The sequence below is a fragment of the Ambystoma mexicanum genome, chromosome 1q (genome assembly GCF_040938575.1).
Source record: "Ambystoma mexicanum isolate Mex_15411 chromosome 1q, UKY_AmexF1_1, whole genome shotgun sequence".
Taxonomy (NCBI): Eukaryota; Metazoa; Chordata; class Amphibia; order Caudata; family Ambystomatidae; genus Ambystoma; species Ambystoma mexicanum.
In genome coordinates, this window is record NC_090922.1 from 788,663,408 (window position 1) to 788,686,080 (window position 22,673).

The 22,673-nt window shown below is 48.7% G+C and overlaps 1 protein-coding gene across 2 annotated transcripts in view; it reads left to right on the plus strand.

Moving 5' to 3' along the window:
- The window catches only part of HMCN1 (hemicentin 1), a 1,785,366-nt gene that overhangs the window by 1,514,461 nt on the left and 248,232 nt on the right, over window positions 1–22,673 (plus strand). The gene's annotated exons all lie outside the window — the stretch shown is intronic.

Sequence of the window (22,673 nt, forward strand, 5' to 3'; positions counted from 1 at the left end):
ACACGTGTAAACACATAAAGCACAGTGAGTGGTTGCAGGAAGCTGATAGTTTGCTGGGTGTTTGGCTGCAGCCTGGAGTAGGTGCACTCCTTCGTCTACTGATGCCGCTTGCTGTTAAAGGTGGAATGCTTCCCTTGCAGGACAAGGGATTCTTTCCTGTGCGGCTGTGGGCCACACTAAGTACATGAGTGAGGTGCACACTTTGCATCATACCCCATACACAATCCCATGTGGGAAATGGCCATGTGCGGCAACCTAGTAGCTACATTCGACTGTGGGTATTTTGCAAAGTCTACTGATGATGGCAGGTGTCACGTGATGTCAATGGCGGCTAGCTTGTAGAAACTGCAGCAGGTTACCTTCACAAGAGCGTGTGTGTGTGTGTGTGTGTGTGTAGGAAAATACACCTTCACATTGTTCCTTTAGCAGAGGAGTAGATTTGCAGCTACAGTGACAGAGGCTTTGCCGTGTTCTGATTCACTTTAGTGTCTTTCTGGCATTTTATGCTCTTCTCTGTAGACAACTGTGACAAGCAGCACTTAGGGTCTATTTTCATGTAGCACAAACTCTTTCCTCCGAATCTCAGAATTCTGTTCATAAAATTGATGTGAAATTAGGCATTGTGCTGAGAAGGTACTACCGTTTCTGCTCCATTCTGATCTGCATCTGTTCCAGACACGCGGGTCGGCAGATCCGTCATCTCTGCCACAGAGCTACAAATGGAGTCTCAATGTATATTATTAATGATGGGCAGGTGACTGAGTTAGACCCCCGGTCCATATTCCACTTTCTCAAGGCAGCCATGGCTGTTCTTCTGTGTGTGTGGGGGAGGGGTGTGGGGGGGGCAACTGTCTCTCACGAGAAGATGGCACCACATACAGGAGGAGGCAGTGCTGCTGAGGTCCAAGATGCTTGCCTTGACAGTGATTTATGTCAGACACCTCCTAATACAAGGACCTTATTTGTCGCTGCTGCTGAAATGAGAGCTGGCAGGAATTAGCCCTTGTGACTTGGACCCACATGGACTGTGGCAGAAAGTAACTATAGGTTTTTGCCCATAAATCAACAGCAATAAATATCACCTCCTTCCTCACTGGTTGAACCAAAACTAATATCATGGCTCCCTACAAATCCCAGCCTCTCCCACCAGACTGTGGAGAACCCCAAGGATACATACCCACACCTCTTCTATTTAACATTAATAGGGTCTTACGAGGTTGGAGGTAAAAACAGTTTTTACCGAAATGGAGCAAATACCGTGTCTGTGTAGTAAAGGGGCCGCTAACAGTGGGAAATTACGAGTACACGGGCACGAGCGTAGTGGCATGCCAGTAGCGACAGTACCGGCATGCAGCAAAAGTCCCAAAAATGCCCCTTAGCGGCATCATGGAAAGAGCTGACAGCACTACCGCCATCGTCCACCCCTAAATAACGTGACCGGCATTAATGGATATGGCATTAGCGGCCACGGCTATTAGCGGTGCCTGCTAATAAGCGGAACCGGAAGTAGCGTCATCGCGCCGGAACAGGAAAGTGCACGGTGGCCATCTTGAAAAACACAATCCATTGCCATCTTCACTACACAGGACCTGGAGCCTCATTGCGAGAGCAGAAATACAACATCACCACCAGTATCATGCCAAAACAAGTAAAAAAAAGGCGCAGCCCGGCAGCGTAAAGAGCGCTTCACGGAGGACGAGCTAACAATGCTCGCTGAGACACTGGCAGAAAATGCTGAGGTTGTCTTTGCCAACAACCTCAAGCGAGAAGTACAGATCCAAAATAAAGAGATCTGGCAACTTGTTGCCCAAAAGTGAGTGCAGTCGGCAACACCCCAAGCACAGTTAAGGAAGTGCCAAGAGAGGGACGACCTGCGCCTCAGAGTCCAGAAATATAATGTCGGCCAACCGGAGCCAGGGCCTGGCTACTGGTGGTGGCCCTAGCTCCCCTATCAAACTAAGCCGGTGGGAGGAAATCTGCACCAGCACCATTGGCATCGAGGCAATTGAAGGTGTTAGGGAGATGGAACATGGCACCACATCATCGGCAGATGGAGGTGAGTGCCCTAAGAAAACACTGTAATGCCTTGTATGATGATAGTACACCAATGTGACCGTGCCATGAGGCAATGCATGGGCCAATACAGACACGGACACATCCCTGCCTAGATGCCGTCGCCAGCGCTGACACATCAACATGCATGCAGCATGCCAATGACATACCTGACACACACCCCACAAACATGGAAACGGCATTAGTCACACTGCACGCAGTCCACAACAGAAATGCATGTCACACGGCATACACCACCTCAAACATGTGTGACCCTGATGGATGCCTGCATTCTCCACCCATATAGCAAGCAACCTGATTGTGAAAACTCCAATACCTATTCCCCTCTAATGTGTACAACAGCAATAATACGAATGTATGAATGATACCTGTAGAACCATCACTGATGCCGTCCCTGTCTCGGTCCCCCACAGGCTCAGATCCTGACAGCGAGGCCTGGGACTCAGCCGCACAGGCAACAACTCCCTGGAAGAGTGCCAGGGGCAGGGAGGAAGGCAACAGGCCTTCAACATCGAAAGGGCCAGGCAAGCCACGACTGGCACAGAAGAGGACGGCACCAGAGGAGGCCATGTCACTGGGCGGCTAAGGGCCACTACCACAGCTACAGTCCCCACACCTCTGTGTCGCCTGCACAGGAGACAGTGGCCGATGGGGCCCTCTCGGCTGCAAACAGCTCTGTTGAGGAGGCGGCAGCCACGGCACCCCAGACGGACGAGGATGCGCAGAGCCAAGGCCGGGTGTGTGTCCCTGTGGATGATGACACATCACACATACCTGCCACACCCAGTCCCGCAGCATCACCCCAGGTCACACCATTTTACTCCACCTATGACAGCGCATGAGCCCCACAGAGCACACACACGAATTTGCAAATTTGACACATGCAGCATCCACCTCCACTGGTGTCCGGGATGGGGTGCAGCAAATGGAACAGGTGGAGCTGACAGCCCTAGTCAGGCAGTTTGTTTCCGACGGTGCCCAGGCAAGGCAGGAGGGGCAGGACAACACTGCGTCCCTGAGACAGGCAATTGAGGCCAGTAGCACGCGTATCTGCAAGGAGGTGTCTGCTCTGAGGCAGGTACTTTGCCACATAGCGGATATCATGGAGGCAGAGCGTCCTGCACCGAGACAAGAGCAAGTGGGGACAGCGTTATCATGTAGCTCAACTCAGACCAGCGCCCTTCGCAGGTCTGCATGCACCTTGCGGCGATCAGACATGCCACAACCAGGTGCGGGAAGTGGACAGAAGTAGATGGGGCAGCCTGATAAAGGCAATTAACGCAGTAACCTGCAGCATTTGCTTGGACACCATGTGTGAGGGGAGAGGATGTGTGGAGGAGTTGTGGGGGGAGTAGGAGGGAGGAGAGGGTCTGTGGGGGAGTTGTGGGTGGAGGCGGAGGGGGGAGAGGGTGTGTGGCGGAGTTGTGGGGGGATGGGGAGGGGGAGAGGTTGTGTTTGAGGTGGAGGGTATGGGCACTTTGTACTATTTAACAGTTTAATACACCCGTTGTGTAGCAGAAGAAAATACTTGAGTGGACATTCCTCATTGCATATGTGTCATTTATTGGTCTACAGTGCATAGTGTACATGTACTCACACACCCAGTGCCCTCTGTCCCACTTTCATGGCACTGTCTGCACCCATGTGCATCAGATATATTGTGCAATCACAGAGTGGCGCACAGCACGTCCCTCCTGTGCATCGGCAGCGCGATGATGTGCGCCCACATCTGCATCCCCTTCTTCATCACCTTGTGGTTGCTGTTCATTGTCAGGGGGCAGGTGCATGTTCCGTCAGATACACATGTTGTACAGCATGACACATGCCATGATGATCTTGGCCACCTGCTCATGGCTGTAGAGGAGTGCCCCACCCGACCGGCTAAGGCAGCGAAAACGTGCTTCAACAGGCCAAAGGCCTGCTCGATGACCACAAGTGTACGGGTATGGGAACGATTGTAGTCCTCCTTGTGCCTGTTCTGCAGGTTTCAGACACGGGTGAGGAGCCACAGCTTCAAGGGATAGCCACTATCACCTGCATGGGAGCAATATAAGGTATGTGTTAGTCGATTCATGATGGACAGCTGTACTTATCACACATGCCTGCAGATATTTGTTGGTCACATGCACATGTCCCTGGTTGTATGCACACATTTTTCCTTGCCTCAATGTGTGCTGTCACATGGTCTTATGGTGTGGATTGCATCTTCAAGATGATACACAGGGTACACTGGCTTGATGTTGCTCATGCATTGTGGACGCATACCGCTGTGTTTGTGATATATATGTGATGTGTAGTGTTCTGTATGATTTTCTTAATGGCAGCGTTGGCAGAAGTCTCTGCATAATTATGCATTCAGTGCAGATTATCACCATTGTGACATGATGCACTACTGTGGTGTTGACCCTGTGACAAGCAGTAGATTCCCTTGGTGGTTTGGTTTTGTGCACTCTCCTGGATGCTTGTCCTGTGTGGTGATTTGCTGCAGACATTTACATTGTGAATACTCAAAGCAAGTTGCTGGATTGTGTTATGGAGGGTTATGTCCGATGATGGGTGGTGCACGTGTTGTGGGATGTGGGGTGGTTTAAAGTTTGCCATGTTGTAATAGGTGTGCAGCTTACTTCATTGCTATGGGAATTGGTGGTCATGTTCGGTTTGGGATGCTTTGGGGCACGGTGTTTTGGGATGTGGACATCGTGCTGTCACCACAACAATGACACCATGGTGGTGTGTGCATCTCTCCCCCCATTTCAATGCCATGTGCCTGTCATGCAATTTACCAAGCAGCCAGGCACGTCGTCCTGCATGTCGCTCCATGTAGCATGGTAGCGTGGAGTTTCACAGGACCATTGAGTCATGAGTTGATCCGGGAAATCGGGCACAACAATGTGTGATGATCTTGCTGGAGTCACATACCATCTGTACATTGATTGAGTGATATAGTTTACGGTTACGGTACACCACCTCCGTTGCATTCAGGACCACCAATTCCACACGGGTGCAGTCAAATGCACCAACACAATTTGGCATGCCTGCCAGTGCATGGAAGCCAACTTTAGTGTCAAAGATCTCCTGGGCAGTCCGTGGTAGGGATATGTAGTCCCTTGTGTGCTTCAGGAGGGCATCCAATACTTGGTTCAGCATTCAAGAAAATAAGGGTTGTGAAATGCCATGCATGTGCCCCACTGTGTGCTGGTAGGTGCCTGAGACACTACCTTCAGTAGAGGGGGGATGGCGGTGCGTATTTCAATCAGGCTGACAATGTCGTCGTGTATCATGTCCACAATGGTGGTGATGGTGTCCCGGTCCAGACGGTACAGGGTGTGGATATGCTCAGGGGTTAGGTTGAATGGACTTTTTATGCGAGGGATTGGGGGCTGCCTGTGTGGTACCACTGGCTGCACTGGTGGGGCTTGCTGGGCCTGTCTCACCCTCCTTCTCCTCCTGCGTCTCCTCTGTGGTGCCTGTTGTTGTTGCTGGTGTACCAATGCAAGCATGTCCTCCAGCCCCAGTATTGCTACTACAAGTGGAATCATTTTGGTGTGGTGAGGGGTGTGGTGTGTGGATGTGCTCCTTTTGTGCTGGGCCAGACTCCATTGCCACCACCTGTGCTGATTGTGTGTGCATGCCGGTACGGGGAGCGCGCTATCAGCTGTGGCGCTAATACCGGCTTGTTGATTCGGAATAGCCCGGAGCGGTATGCGGTGCCGGTAATCCCTTACCGGGATCATTTTTCCATTACTTCCAACCTCGTAATGACCCCCTTAGAGTACACCCCTACTTGACCTCATTAATGGATCTGGCATCACCTGCTACAACTATTCAGGTGATACACAAATAATCTTAACACTTCAGAACAGTCTGCCAACAAACACTCCAGATATTAAAACATCTCTTGCACAGGTGGATGTCTGCAGACTGCAACTCAATCCTAACACAGTAGAAATGATACTTTGCACTCTAGCAACTCTAACTCTAACTCTAACTCAGTCCCTTAGGCTCATGTTGGGAAATATTTTCTTTTGTGCTGATTTCCTCTCTTAGATTTCCGTGGGACACTCTCCATTTTATGTGGAAGCTTATCAGCCCCCAAAACTGTTAGTACTGGGTGACTATGTCTCTCTGAGTGAATGTCCTGTCATTTTAAAGCTGCACACATCACCTTAAAGTGAAGTGTAGTTAGGGTACTTTGTATCCTTATCCTAACTGAGCCCCTTTGCTGCATCTGCTTGGCATTTTCCAGATTGATATTAGTGTGAAAGGGTGTCTGAGGCTTTAACTGGAAATACACATTCAATTCCAAAGCTCAGAGAACAATCCATCAATATTTGAAAGAGCAGCCCTAAATAATTGGGTGGATAAAATATATTTGAATGGATAAATCCCTATGAGTTTCCACCTCAGCCTCCAACCTCCCATTAAGGGAGAGGCTATAGGTACCATTATAGTTCTGGAACAAGACCCTGAAGCGTGAATAGGACGCTTTGAATGAAGGAGGACTGTGTGGGAGCTTGCCGGACTTGCAGCCCATCGAAGACTATTCCTGATGGCAAAGTCGTGCTGGTGCCTGCAGAACTTTTCAACCAAACAAGGAATCCACAGTGGCCCATTTTCTCTTGACCTGGTAGGACCAACTGAGTTACCTGCTGTACTAATTTGATAACCTCTGAGAGTCTGCAGTGTGTGACCCTGTGTGGAACCGGAATACTAGTACGAGGACAATGAGGTAAGCGAACACCAGAACTGGAATTATAGTAATTCCCTGCTAAGGTAAGTAGGCCAAGTGCCAATAAGAGTCTCATGTCCAAAGTAAGTAGCAGGGAGTGGAAGTCCGTAGAGTGAAGAAACAAGTATTGGCAAAGCCAACAGATATGAAGTGATGCATTATTCCAGAGCCTCTTCACTTTAAATTGGAGGCAGTCTGCATGCCTCCAAATGTTTCCTAGACACTGTTGCAGGGAGCTAGAAGTCTTTCAAACTGAAGAACAATTATTGGCAAGGCCAACAGGTAGGTAAATGTTACAGTGAAGAGGAAAATGAATGTAAATCAAGTAGATTAGCGGTCCTCTCCCAATCCCACCACTTTAGGGGAAGTCAAGAGAAGAATCGTTGGCCAGCATCTCCAATCACAACAAGGCAAGGGAAAGGTAGGGAGAGAACTTTAATGCCATAAACGTGCTGGGGGTGGAAAAATGCATTAAGGCTCTGATTCACTTGAAATCACTCCTAGGGTTCCAGGATTTCCTGGGCCCACTTACTTCAATCGCTGTGTTATAAAAAGTGAAGTAGGTTTAAGAAATATTGATAACACCAGCACTTCACGCTATCCCCAAAATATATCGTTGAGGTCTAGATAAATTCTGTAAAATTATTAAAGCTATTCACAAATACATGACATTATTTGTTCGAATGTTTATTTACTATTAGTCCTGGTTGAACAGCCAACACGTGTTTTGACAGAAGTGTCTTTCTCAAGGCTGTTTACAAGTGGAATAATAAGTAAGTTCATTCCATTTCCAAACATAAATATAGTATACCAAACATTAAAAAAGTATGATTGTACATACATAGTATAAATTGTCATGCCAATACATATGAAACCGAAAGTACATACCAATGGTGGAGTCAGGGGGTTGGGTTGAATGCCAAGGAAACAAAGTAAATATATAAACAAATTGGTTGGTTACATCATTGTCACACATGTTAGATTCATATTATTAGGTAATGTTATTGTGTGATATTTCATGCACTATCTAGTCCATAATTGATCTTACATTCTTACAGATGTTGTTGCTTTAGCACATATATTGGTATAAATGTTTTTGTATGAGACTTTAGAATGTTGGACATTAACCCATTTTTGGACCACTGTGAGCAGGGCATTTCTGCACTTGCAATATTCAATGTATAGTATTTCAATGGTCATCTTTGTTATGTGCGGGTGAAGCATGCTTCAGTGAATGATACCTAAACCCCTATTTATTATGCGAGCATGCAGGATTAGTGCATGGTGCAGATGCTCGCCTAATCTTTCCTTTCTGCGGTATCTGCAATACTCAAATCATGTACTGTTAATTCTACGCATGACAAATAGGCTGCCTGACGCTTAGACTAGTGATAAAGAATGGTTGCAGGGCCTACCGTGTCACGAGTAGATGGCCAATATCCTCCTGAATTGTAAATGTAACTTCTTATCTAAGATTTCAAATTTCAAGTTTTCTGCAACCAAAATTCTTTTGAATTCTGAAGAATGGCTGCAGGACTCTTCTTTTAATCCCAAATTCGAGCTAAGGTCGCTCCAGCTCACCAATTGCAAGGATCTGCAACCTTAAAACTAGCTGTCCAGTCATGGACAGCCTCTTACCCCACATGTGTCCAGCAACATCCCTACCCCTGGCTGGTGTGTGGAATGGGACTAGATATTGCCAGCCCCTATATCTGGACAGATGATCACACTGCTGTCTTGCCCAGAAATACCAAGGTTTTGCCTGGGAAAGCACTTAACTTATATGGCATTTCCTGACCTGTGCATATGCAAACGTGTCCATGAGAAAAATATGATGGACAAATATCTATTGTCACCAGCCCACCTTGAAAAAATCACAGAAGTAACACAAATGTTACTAACAGAAAAAGGAAAATGGATTCATACTACCCCTGCAGGACTTACCTCCAAAATTCAGGACAAGAATCAAATCATAGCAAAAATTTCGGGGTTAGGGATTCCATTGATATCAATGGAGAGAAAGCTGCCAAAAGAAAATTTTTCCTAACAATTGGCTTTTCATTTTTCTTTAGTGTTTGGGGACCATCATTGTCACTGGAGCACCAACGAAATCCTAGGAATGCCAAGCAGTTGCCCTCTGGTAACCAGAGACCTCATCAGCGAGAAATAGATTGAACTAAGGACCTCTTCAGGGCTAGAAACAGATCAAACGAGAGATCCCCAGAGGGCCAGAAACAGATCACACCAGAGACCTCCAGAGGGCCGGAAACAGATTAAACTCGAGGCCTCTAGAGGGCCAGAAACAGATTAGACTAGAGACCACTTGAGGGCTAGAAACAGATTAAAGTGGAGACCACTGGAGGCCTAGAAACAGATTAAAGTGGAGACATCTGGAGGACCAGAAACAGATTAAACTAGAGACCTCCGGGGGCAGAAACAGATTACACTAAAGATCTCCAGAGGACCAGTCACAAATCAAACTAGAGACCTGTAGAGGAGGTCCAGAAACAGATCACACTAGAGATCTCCAGTGGGACAGAATTAGATCACACTAGAGACCTTCAAAGAGCCAGAAATAGATTAAATGTGAGACCTCCATGGAGTTAGAAACAGAATTAACTAGAGACCCTCCAGGGGGTCAAAATTAGATCACATTATAGACCTTCAGAAGGCCAGAAACACATTTAACCTAATAACTCCAGATGGGCAGAAACAGATCAAACTAGAGACCTCGAGAGGGACAAAAACAGATCACACTAAATACCTCCAGAGGGCCAAAAAACTATTAAACTAGAGATCTCCGGAGGGCCAAAAAACGATTAAACTATAGACTACAAGCGGGCCATAAACAGATTGAATTTGAGACATCCAGGGGGCCAGAAACATATCATACTAGAGACCTCCAGAGTGCCAGAAATAAATTAAAACCGAGACTTCCGAAGAGCCAGAAACAGATTAAACTAGAGACCTTCAAAGGGCCAGAAATTGATCACACTAGAGACCTCCTCAGGGGCAGAAACAGATTAAAATAGGGACCTACTCAGGGCCAGACACACATTATACTAGAGACCATCAGATGACCAGAAACAGATTAAACTAGGGACCTCCTTAGGGCCAGAAACAGATTAAACCAGAGACCTCCAGAGGGCTAGAAACAGATAAACTTGAGACCTCCAGAGGGCGCCAGAAACAGATTAAACTAGGGACCTCCTAAAGGCCAGATACAGATTAAACTAGAGACCTCCAGAGGGCCAGAAACAGATCACACTAGAGATCTCCAGAGTGCCAGAAACAGAGTAAATGTGAGACCTCCAGATGGCCAGAAAGGGATTAGGCTAGAGACCTCCATAGGGTCAGAAACAGATTAAACTAGAAGTCAGCGGAGGGCTAGAAAGAGATTAAACTTGAGACCTCCAGAGGGCCAGAAACAGATAAACTAGAGACCTCCAGCGGGACAGAAACAGATTACACTAAGGAGCTCCAGAGGGCCAAAAACAGATTCAATTTGAGACCTCCAAAGGGCCAGAAACAGATCAAACTAGAGACCTCCAGAGGGCCAGAAACCGATCACACTAGAGACCTCCAGAGGGCCAAAACAGATAAACTAAAGGCCTCCGGAGGGCCAGAAACAGATCACACTAGAGACCTCCGGATGGCCAGAACCTAAGCAAACATGATACCTACAAAGGGCCAGAAACAGATAAAACTAGAGATCTCCAGAGGGCCAGAAAGAGATTAAACCTGAGACCTCCAAAAGGCCAGAAACAGATAAAACTGTCAGAAATAGATGAATCTGTTTGACCATGCAGTTCCTGCCGTCAAGATTGAGTCATCAGCGAACAGTGGAATGACTGCCAAACCAGAGCCAGTATCTCATTCAGTCAATCAGCTGAAAGCTTTATTCCCAGTGAGAATAAACAGTTGAGGGGAAACAGGTCCTGGGACATTCCTATTGCAAAGTTATAACTTTGGACACGTTACCACCAGTTGCATTAATCTTGCAGGGTCACATTCCAGGGCCCATGTGAATGCCAGAGGCTTCTAAAGTAATAGTCACTAATTGTGCATAAAAGTTCTCACTTTCCTGCAAGAGTAGAAAACGCATGTAAAGATATTCAACTTTGTATGGACATTCCTTTATTTGACCCCTAGCTTGTTATACTATATTTCTGTCACACGGCTCACCACTAGAAAAGTGTACTTTGGCTGCTCGACCATAGCTCCCCTAGGTAGGCTAAGACCCCTTGGATGGTACCCCAAGGTTGCTTCCATGATGGCGGTCACCTTGGGGCTTTGACACAGGCCTCACGAGATTCCACCTGACCATGGCTACTTCAGCCTTTAAAAGTAGTTCATATTTAATGTATGGGTGTTGGACACACAGTGGATGGATACCCAGATGCAGCAAGCATAGGCTGCAGAACAGATATTACAGATATTACTAACTATACATGGCACACGCGGTGGATGGGCTGCAACCATGCAATGTGCATAAACTCAATCCCACCATGCAATGTGCATAAACTCAATACCACCATGCTGCCTTTGGGTGCCGACCATATTCAGTGCATAGGTTAGGTGAACACCATTCATCATGTGGTTAACACATCACATAGCCTTCCTGTCCATATGTGTATCACTAAGGCCGCCTCAAAGATAACCAACAGACGTTCAGTGGGTGTGGGTATGTTTAAGCATAGTGTCTAATACCATCCTCTGGCTCAAGGAACATGACACCTAACGTTTTTCCTTGCTGCGCTATACTATAATTACTGTAATTTGTGTATAACTATGTATATCCACTGATCCTCTATGTTTCGACATATTATATAACCTGTAAATATTGTATATTTCTTGTAACTATAATTTGCTGTATCGGCTTTCATTGTTCTTGATGTTTCCAGCAATGTAACCTCAGTTGGACTCCATCTATTGCGCTCCCTGTAACTAAGCTTTACCATCCTCTTGTTGCTTCTGCACCCTGTTACCCTTGGGTTAGGTGTGCACTACAAATAATAAACATGGACATAAACAGTGTAGTATATACGGTGCATAGCTGTGAGCACCACTCGGATAACTCGAAACATGGCCCATTGGCAGCACCTTTGTGCAGTAATTAGTATCTACCTTTTCTTCCACTGGAATCTAGAGCTAAAGTTGTAGCAGTCTCCATGCTAGGATCCATATATTACTGCAACGTTATCTATATTTGGGCCAACCAGCTTTTCTAATTCAGAGGCTACAGCTCCTTCAAAATGCTGCAGCCAGGCTGGCTTTGGGAAGCAGTCATTTTGCCTACTCTCAGGACCGTCTTCAGCAGCTGCACTGGCTTCCAGTGAACAGTTGCATTCAATTTTAGATCCTCTGCATTGCCCAACGTGCACTCCATCCAGCCGGTGCAGAGGATCTTCAGGCTAAATTGACCCCCTAATCTCCTGACAGTTCCATGATTCTGGAGGGCACGGGTAGGGGGTATGGGGGGGATCGAGCATTCTCGACCCTTGCTCCTGCTATGTGGAATTCTCTCCCTGATCAGCTACGGAAGGTGAACAATCATCTAGGTTTTCGGAACGCTTAAAAAACCTATCTTTTTTAATACTATTCTTTCTTTTTACTGCAAAATAGAGACCTGAACTCACGTCTGCATTCTTCCCTGTTTCCTTAGTGCCTAGGTGTCTTTGGGCCATTGTCGGCGCTTTACAAATCATGTTACATTACATTACATATATGGTTGGCATACAGACAATGCATGCAGGATGTTGGTACGCCAAAAAGGTAAAAGAAAGGGGAGCAATAGTGATTCAGGAAATGGGTCGGAATACTACCTACAGAAGGTGCTCCTGCTGGGTAATTACTACAATTCACTGGAACAAATTCAAAGTATTGTATAGTGCCACTCGTGAACCTCATGAATACTGTCTAAGGGCCTCAACACGAGTTGGGTGGGATACCGCCGGGGCTAATAGCATTTAAGGGTTAATCAGCACGTTTTGTTAATGACTTCCATTTTAAATCATATTGTAAAAGCATGTATACAAACATGTAATATTATTATGGTAAAGCATAACCAGAGTCCAGTAAAAAGATAAACAAAGATTTAAAAAAGAGAAAACGACTAAGACACAATATTAAAAAATGACGGTGGTTGCAGAAGGACAGGAGAATCTATTGTAAATATATTCCTAGTTTTTAGTTCTCATTTTAAAGGATGGAGGATCACAAACCTTTCATTGACTAAGTGTCACAATGTTAATCATTCCGATGTATACATTTCAGCGCCTCTTTCAATTGATGTCTTTTTAGGGCCCAAAAGTTGTACACCTATGCAGGATTGGTACTGTACCAAGGTTTCAAGCCCAGTCAGCGGGTCCAAAAACAGCAAGGCCTTAATCCAGAAATTGTGCACAAGGATTTTAACCAAGGATTCTTGTGGAATATCGCACTGTCGTTAGTTTAAAAACAATGGCCCTCATTACGACCCTGGCGGAAAGCGACTGACCGGAGCGCCACAGCGTAAATAGCGTTTCCGCCATTGTACGAAGGAGCAAAGTGCGGCCCATTCCGACCCATCGGGCACGAGCACCACGCCACGGCGGAAGTGCAAAGTCCGCGATGGCGGAAATGACCCCAAAACGGCCCACACCGCCGCCGTACGGCGCCCTAGGTGCAATACCGCCACCCCTCTTAGCGGTCACCGCAGTGTGCGCCTACCGGAAAGTACGGTGCCCGGAAATATACGGAAACGGAAGTTAAAACATGGGCCCGGAACGGGAAACATCCCGGCGTACACCTATAAAAACACCAAAACAACACAACCACTAAAATCACTACCCTGAAACACACCCCAACCCGTCAACCACCCTAGCGAAACCAAGAAAAATGGGAAAAGTAGCGAAGAAAGCGTGCGACCGCAAGCGGCAGGTCCACTTCTCCCGTGAGGAACTCACCGTGCTAACAGAGACCCTCCAGGAGAATGCAGCCGTCGTCTTCTCCACGCAAATGACCAGGACGGCACTTGCAAACAAGAAGGCCATATGGGCTCTGGTGGCACAGCGGGTAAGTGCGGTGGGGACCGCACCCCGCACCCCACAGCAATGCCGCAAGCGATGGGACGACCTGCGGATACGCGTCCGCAGCATACTCTCTGCCAACCGCAACATTGCCACGGCCACCGGGGGAGGTCCTGAATCACCCATCAAGTTGACCCCCTGGGAAGAAATCTGTGCCTCCACCATCGGAATGGAGAGCATAGAGGGAGTCGGAGGGATGGAGAAAGGAGTGCAGACATCCGAAGATTCAGGTAGGTGGGCCAGATAAAACAATGCCAAATCCACACAGTCCATCCATGTGAAGTACCATGCGTCCACATAGTGCAACAGAAACACATGTCCAGGAGAACGCCCACACACATCGGCCTGATAGCGCACGTTAAAACCCACAATAAATACATAAATAATTAAAAACCCCTAATACACGCACTACACGTGCAGCAGGCACACCCTAACTGCAGGCTGCCAAACAACTGCACCCTCACTCCACACACAAATCAAAGCACCTCCAAGACCCCGACCCAAATCACCCTCAGGTACCACCCCAATGCATGTGATACAATGCCATTCCAATTCCCACTGACCCATCAATAACCCTCGCCCTCCTTTACTCCACCACAGGGTCCGATCCAAACGACGAGCTACAGGACACCCCTACCAGCACACCTGCAAAGAGGGCCAAGACCAACGGCCAGAGACCCTCCACCTCAGCTGCACGCATCAAGACACGGCAGCAGCACAAATCAGGTGGCAGCACAGAGGAGGGAACATCAACAGGCACCCCAGCAGCCAGCATGGCCACAACACCACCACCACAGGTCCCCCCAATGGATGCCACAGAAGGCACTGCCTCTGGTGGCAGCAGCACCATAGGTGACACCCCATTGATGGCAGCATGCTCGGACACAGAAGACGGGGATGTCGAGGTCAGATCCATCCATGACCTGTCCCAATCCCCCTGTCTGTCCCCTCCCGTACAACATGAGGATACCACGCAGGTGCAGCCACAAGACGACGACTGGCCATCCCCCACAAGCCCTGTGGCAAGGCAACATGAGGACAACAGCCCCTCTGTGACACCACCGCAAATGGCCATGGCCCAGCAGAGGCAACAGTCCCTCGACAAGTTAATCGTCCAACAGCAGCAAATGGCCACACTCCTCAAGGGCCATGCCGATGAATGTGGGGGCACCAAGGCAGACATAGAAACATCAACAGAGACACTTAGGGCAGAAATGGAGAGAGGTACAGAGACGCTAAGGGCACAAATTGAGAGTAGCACCGAGAGCCTGAGAGTCCAAATGGAGAGTAGCACCGAGAGCCTGAGAGTCCAAATGGAGAGTAGCACCGAGAGCCTGAGGGGGGAACTGCATGCGACGTCCAAAGACGTATGTGCCGAACTTGCCGCAGTGCGCCGTGTGCTCACTGAGCTCTCGCAAACCCTTAGGGACATGCATGGACGTGAGCAGGCAGACACATCATCCGTTGCAAGTTCCGTCCAGGGCAGCCCCCAACGTAGATCTGGAAGGAACCTGCGCTCCACAGGCAGGGGTGCCCCTGATACCCGCAGAGGGGGCATGCAATAGCGACAGCCCACTGACAATGAGCATCTTTGGACACTGGTGTTCGGGGGGGAGGTAGGAGGGTGGAGGGGGTGTGTTGGGCTCACTTGGGTGGCGGGTCGATAGGGTGTTCAACATGATATCACATATGCCATAAAAAGTGCACGATCAACCAATGAGAAGTGTGGACATTGATCTTTGTGTACTAGGCCATCATAGGCGTACAGTCCATATTGTGCATGTCCCAGACACACGCAGTGCCACGAGTCCCGTGTCCATGTATCAGCCACCAGGCGTGAGTGATAGAAGCATACATCAATGAGATGCTGACGAATGTCACGGGCCTCCGGTGCCTCGCAGACTCCATGAGGTGCTGCCACATCCCCACCCTCATCATGACCATCATCAGGTGCTTGCAGTTCTGCGTCAGGGGGCATGGGCACATTTCTACGTACGCACATGTTGTGGAGCATGACACATGCCATCACCATCTTTGCAACCTTCTCATGGCGGTACAGGAGTGCCCCGCCAGACCTGCTGAGGCAGCGGAAACGGGTCTTCGGTAGGCCGAATGCCTGTTCAATGACTACACGGGTACGTGAGTGGGCATGGTTGTAGTCCTCCTCATGCTGGTCCCGTGGGTTCCGGACTGGTGTGAGGAGCCATCTCTTCAGTGGATATCCAGCATCACCTGTATGTGGACGAGAAACGTATGATGTGGAATGCCATTGATACGTACGCACACCCCCCCCCCCCCCCCTTCCTGGCAGGTCATTGACAATTCACATACCCCACATCATCATGCATGTAATGAGACTCACCGAGTAGCCAGGATCTGTTCCCTGCGTGTCGCTCCATGTAGCGTGGTATTGTAGAGTTCCTCAAGACCATAGAATCATGGGTTGATCCAGGGAATCGGGCACAACAATGTGTAATGATCCTGTTGGAGTCACACACCATCTGTACATTCAGGGAATGAAATTGTTTTCGGTTGCGGTACTGGGCCTCCATGGCATGTGGGACGACCAATTCAACATGGGTGCAGTCGATGGCACCAATGCAACCCGGTATGCCGGCAAGTGCATGGAATCCCACTTTTGTGTTGGTTATTTCCTGGTCCGAGCGTGGTAGAGAGATGTAGTCGTCTGCGTGCTTCAGGAGGGCATCGAGCACTTGCAATAGTGTCCGTGAGAACAGTGGCTGAGAAATGCCATGCAACTGTCCGACTGTGTGCTGGTAGGTGCCTGTGGCCAGGAAGTGGAGTACAGACACCACCTTCAGTAGGGGTGGGATGGCGGTTGGGCTATCTATCATGCTGACAAGGTCAGCCTGTGTCATGTCCACAATGGCGGCTATGGTGTCCCGGTCCAGACGGTAGAGGGTGTGGATCTGCTCATCAGTGAGGTTGAACGGATGTGCTCGGAGGCGTTGAATTGCGGGCTGCCTGCGTGGTGGTAGTGGCTGTGCTGGTGGGCCTTGCTGGCCCTGCCTTGGCCTCCTCCTCCTCCTGCGTCTCCTCCGTGCGGCTGGTTGTAGTTGGTGTTCGTCTACTTCTTGGAGTCGGAGCACTTGCAGTGCTATCAGGTCCCCCAGGGCCAACATCGCGAGTCCTGCCGGTAGCATTTCGGTGTGGTTGTGGGAGGAGACTGGCTGTGCAATTTATGTGTTTTCAGGCTGTATAGCCTCCACCTGTGGTGATTGATTCCACCTGTGCAAACTGCTCTCCCCTTTGGCCGAGCACGTCCCGCGCACAACGCTGCAATTCGGGGAATTGTATCTTGCTATTGCAATCATGTATTTGTACCCGATGGCCGTGTAAGATTGGTTGATATGTTCATTCTGCTGTGGTCCCATTGTTTCACATACTATCTGTGCAGTCGCGAACAGACTTGTGAGGGGTCAGTGGGACGTAGTACTCGAGTAACGGTGGGCCCTCATGCATCACTGTACCGAGTTGCAACGACGGGCGGGGCGTCCCATTCGTGGGTGAAGGCAGTTGCCATTTTCACACACAGCCGCACTCGATGGAATAATTAGTGATTTCAAACGGCCACAGATGCCTTTTCGACGTGATGTTGCAAATGAGGAATTCGAAGGGCGGCGCTTTCGGTTTCCAGCTAGCGGCGAGGAGATGCCCACAGGTCTGACTGCAAATGTAACGTTCTATTGTTCTATGTCCTTGAGACAGGGCCCATGGCGAGGGAGCAATGATTGATATGAATAGTTTGGGATGCGCAATAGCTACGTGGGCGATGAGGCCGTCCGTTACCAAATACATGTTACTTCACAACACTGGAATTACGGGCTGGGGCACTGTGGATTTAGCAGGCTGCATAACGCACAGACTCAATGGATGTTTCTAATGTTATGTGAGTAATTATTCAGGCATTTTGATCCCGGGATGAGGGAATGATGGATGGATGCATGGGCAGGTGATTTGATACAGAGTTTGCCATGTACAGGGCTTCTTGGGATCTATCCGCCTCCCCTACGCTATGTGATGCAGGGCTGCCATAGTGGGACCATCGTCCATCTGGCCTTGTTGAGCCCTCCCTGTCTCGAGGCGCCCTCAGACACTCGTTTGTGATGGTGTTTGCACCTCGATATAGATGGTTATGAGTCGCAAGTGGTTTTGGGGTGGTGATGTTCCTTTGGAGTGGGCTAGCATGCATATGGCTGTGGATTTCGTGTGATCATTGAAGTGAGTTGTTGGTATGTAGTTCTGATGGCCATTCTGTTCTTTTTCTTTTCTTTTGGTTGACAGGTATCTCCTCCCCTTTTGCCACTGCCATCTGTATGCCACTCCTGCAGATGGATTTTACTCCCGACACCTGCTGCTTCGTGTTAATCAGTGGAGCAGCATTACGATCTTATGGGACGATCGCCAATGGGCCACATGCCCTTACGCAGTACTGGTGGCTCGGAGCAACATTTCGGCCTTTCAGCTGGACTAGTGCCTCCCCATTGGGACGGCCCTGCGGTTCTGTGCGCTTCCATGTTGCCTTTTCGTACGTGAATGTGGCTCTGTGTACCATGGGGGAACAGGGCGACACACAGGTAGTGGCTGGTCATTTCTTGCGGAAGCAGCCCACAATGGTGATTGGTGTTTTGGAGTTCATGGCCTGATGGCTGTATGTGCTTTGTGATTTTGATGTGCATAAAATTTCTATTCTGATTTGGCCCGTGTAGCGTTTTTCTTTGCAAGTGATGTGGCATATGCCTATTTGGGGGGCGATGTATTGTGAGGAGATCTGCATTGGGTTCCAGCTTCGGGGTTTAGTTGCGTGGTACTGTGCTGTGCGCGTTTGCCTACGAAGCCCAGTGAGGTCAGGGATGGGGGCTGCCAATATGCCAGTTTGAATGTTGTCATGCTCAGGGGCGGGGGATTGGGTTTTGTGTAACAGATGCCGGTCAGCCAGGTGGACTGGTTGAATGATGTGGTCTTCGGAATATTGCTGGTCACAGGTGCCTGTGTTTGCGTGCGTTTCTTGGTGGGGGACTGTGGTCATGTCCATTGGGATGGCTTCTGTATTCGTGCCATCTGTGCCCTGCAGCTCCCATTGGCCCCTCTTGTGTTTCTTTTGTTCGTTGGCATGCATGGGTGACTTGTACATTTCAATGGTTGCATTGTGGCTTCATTGCACCTACGGGGAGTTGTACTTTGTGGGCAGGGAGCGGTGTACAGGCACTCAGTGGGGCCGTTTACGGTTGATTCGCGATGCCGTACTTCTCGCCATGGCGGAATGGTACATTCCGCCATGCCTGATGGCGTTAGGTACATGTCCGCTAGGGTCGGAATTGGCGTACCGTTGCACCATGGTGGTGTTTGCGGTTTGGCATGGCGCGCGCGCGCGTGCTTGGTGCAGTTAGCGTTGGCGTTCACTACGGTGTCGCTAATGGCTTCGTACTTTGCGGTGACGGGTCATAGTCGCACCGAGCGCTATTCGATGGCGGTATTGCATTTCCGCCATCGTTTTTCGATTTCCGCCAGGGTCGTAATGAGGGCCAATATGTTATGTTTTAATTCCTAGTAACATCAATGCATTCAGTGTTTTAATGGTGGGTGCACGTTATAATCTTGTTTCAGATGATGTCATGTTGCCACTTCACATTGTAAATGTCTTCCTTCATTACCCAGTTCCTGTGAAGGTGCCTAGCACTGCGAGATATACCAAATATTCCCTGGCGAGGTTGTGCAATGTACATTCTCTGCACAGTATGTACATTCCACAACAGTGGCTTGCATGCTTTAACTGGACTGCTTGTTTTCTACGCATGTAGGGTACATGATTGAGGTACACACTTTGCACCATACATCAAACACAATCCCTTGCATTTGCCACAGACCTTGTTTAGAGTGTGTGTATGGTCTACATACTGCATAGTATATTGCCATGCACAGAGTGTACCACTTGGATAATCCCAAAGACGTCCCTCAGCCATTGACTGCCAAGCATGTTCAGCACATGGGCAGGGTACACACAGTGCACCCCTGCAGCCTCTGGCTGTTTATCATACTGTGAGCAAGGTCTGAACAACTGCTTAAAGAATCTGTACTTTCCAAAGAAAAGGGGTCTCCTTAGGGTAATGTATGATTGCACAGAAAATGTTATGATGTTTCGGAAGTTAGCACCTCGCCTTAGTTTTCAATGGGGAATTTCCTTCTGTGAGCCCTATCAACTTTTGCCCTCATTGACAAATCTTCCCAAAAACGTAATTATGAAGATCCGTTAGGGCCCAAATTTGTTGTGGAATGTGTGCTAATGATGTTTTAAGAAGTATCAAAGGTACAGTTCTTCAAAAATGTCCATTTCAATTTTTGTCTCGTTCTCTTCTTACAAAGTGGCTCTTTTTTGTGTATGTGAAAGCATAGATCTTGAAGAACGACCAAACTATAGAGGCTTTTTGGCCTCTTTTTTCATGCATTTCTCAAAAAGCAATTGACGGATTTACAGCATTAAAAAGAATAATTTTTCTCTCGTTCAACTGCTGACTGCATCCCATATTTGGCATTTAATTTCCTGGACATTTTTAAAAATATTTGATAAGGATCTCCCATTTGTCATGTATGCTTGTAGACCCACAATATCCCGCTCTGTAGATCATCAAAGTAATGGTATTCAACAAATCGAGAGACAAAGGAAACGTGTGTATTGGGGAAACAGAGTTGGATAGCCCTTTCTCTTCGCTGACCCCCTGCCTCCCCAGGGATCAAGAAGGAGCTGCTGCTTCACTGGAAGGATGCATCTGAACAGGGCGGGTTTGGTTCATCCCTGGTTGGAGAACAGCTGTTGTTGGTTAACAGAGAATTTTCAGAACTTATTGCACATATCTCAAAATTATGTGTAATGTGCACATCATATCGAACTATGACTTTCACTCCCCGGCGGTGGGGCGGGCATGCCCGGCAACGGCCTGCCAGCCTGAGCCATTGTGGGCAAGGGCTGTCGGCCATTACTGGCCATGTCCAGGGCGGGAAAGCCATTCGCACCGCAGGGTTTATCCAGGACGCAAATGGTTTCTTTTTCCCCTAGGAGATTGGCACAGCTTGCGCAGTCAATCTCCTGAGGGTTAAAAAAAATGAAAAAAAGATGGCTGCCACCATAGGGAAAAGGGAATGAGTCCCTTTTCCATCTTTATGGCGGCAGCCGGGATCAAAAAGAGCACAGGGTCTCGCAAGTAAGTTGAGGGGTGTTGGTTGGTTTTGAGGGTGGGGAGGTGTTACCTCCTAATTTTAAAAAAAACTTGGTGCCACCCGTGGATGTACCTCAGTGGCTGGCACAGCGGGCAGAAAAACTATATTCTTGCCGGCTGTTCCAGCCACCTGATTGACTAACAGTCCTTCCCCAGGTGCGAATGCATCATATTACATACACTATGGGCATAACTTTATATGATCCATTTATTGCATGAATGGGACTGAGGTCGTTAACATGTACATGTCCACGGCCCTCTGAATGCAATCATAATTTCTGTCATTGGGTGCACTTAAGTCACAGGGCCTCATTACGACCCTTGCGGAAATGGAAAAATGATGGCGGAAATGCAATACCGCCATCGAACACCGCTCGTTGCGATCATGACCCGTCACCGTAAAGTACGATGCCATTAGCGACACCGCAGTGAACGGCAACGCTAACTGCACCAAGTACGCGCACGCGCGCCTTGCAAAACCGGAATCACCGCCATGGCGCAACGGTACGCGAATTCCGACCCTAGCGGACATGTACTGAACGCCATCAAGCACGTCGTAAAGTACCATTCCGCCATGGCGAGAAATACGGCAACGCGAACCAACCGTAAATGGCCCACTGAGTGCCTGTACTCCACTCCCTGGCCTCATCGCACAACTCCTGGCAGGCGCAATGTACTCACACTATGCAACCAGTGAAATCCACAATTCACCCATGCATGCCAACGTAGAAAAGCATGCAGGGGCTCAAAGCGCCCCGTGAGTGGGCATCCATGTACGGCATGTCACCATAGCCGTACTGACGCAGCACAGGCATGTGAAGGTACAATACATCAAAATGAAAATCAAGAACACATGACACAAAACAACAGTAGTCCCCCATCGCTTGCCACCAGCGCAAGGCAACATCCAAAACAGCATCCTGAGGGGGATTGCACCAGCCCTGTACTCATGCCAGTAAACAAGCCAACCATCAGCAGAAGCATGTACCACACAAGTCGGCAGAGTGACTGAGCAGCCAGGCTCATCCCAAGAGGGGCCGATGGGAGCTGCAGGGCACAGATGGCATCAATACAGAAGCTATTCCAATGGACATGACCCCAGTCCCCCTCCAACAAACGCACGCAAACACAGTCACCTGTGACCAGCCACATTCTGAACAACCCATCATTCCACCAATCGACCTGGCTGACAGGCACCAGTCGGCCAAAAGCCAATCCCCCGCCCCTGAACAGCACATCACGTAAACAGTCACAATGGCAGCCTCTATCCGTGACCATACTGTGCTACGTAGGCAAACGCGGCCAGTACTGTACCACACAACTCAACTCAGAAGGCGGAACACAATGCAGATCATCACGCAATACATACCGCCACAAAGCGAAAATCGCCACATCACCTGCAAAGAACAACGCAACACGACAAATATCGGAATACAATTTAAATGCACATCCAAATGACAAAGGCCCCACAGCAATTTGCAAAATACCACCAAAACAACCATCATCACCGAGGGCTGCATCTGCAAGAATTGACCGGCTTCCACTTGTGTGACGCCCTGTACCATC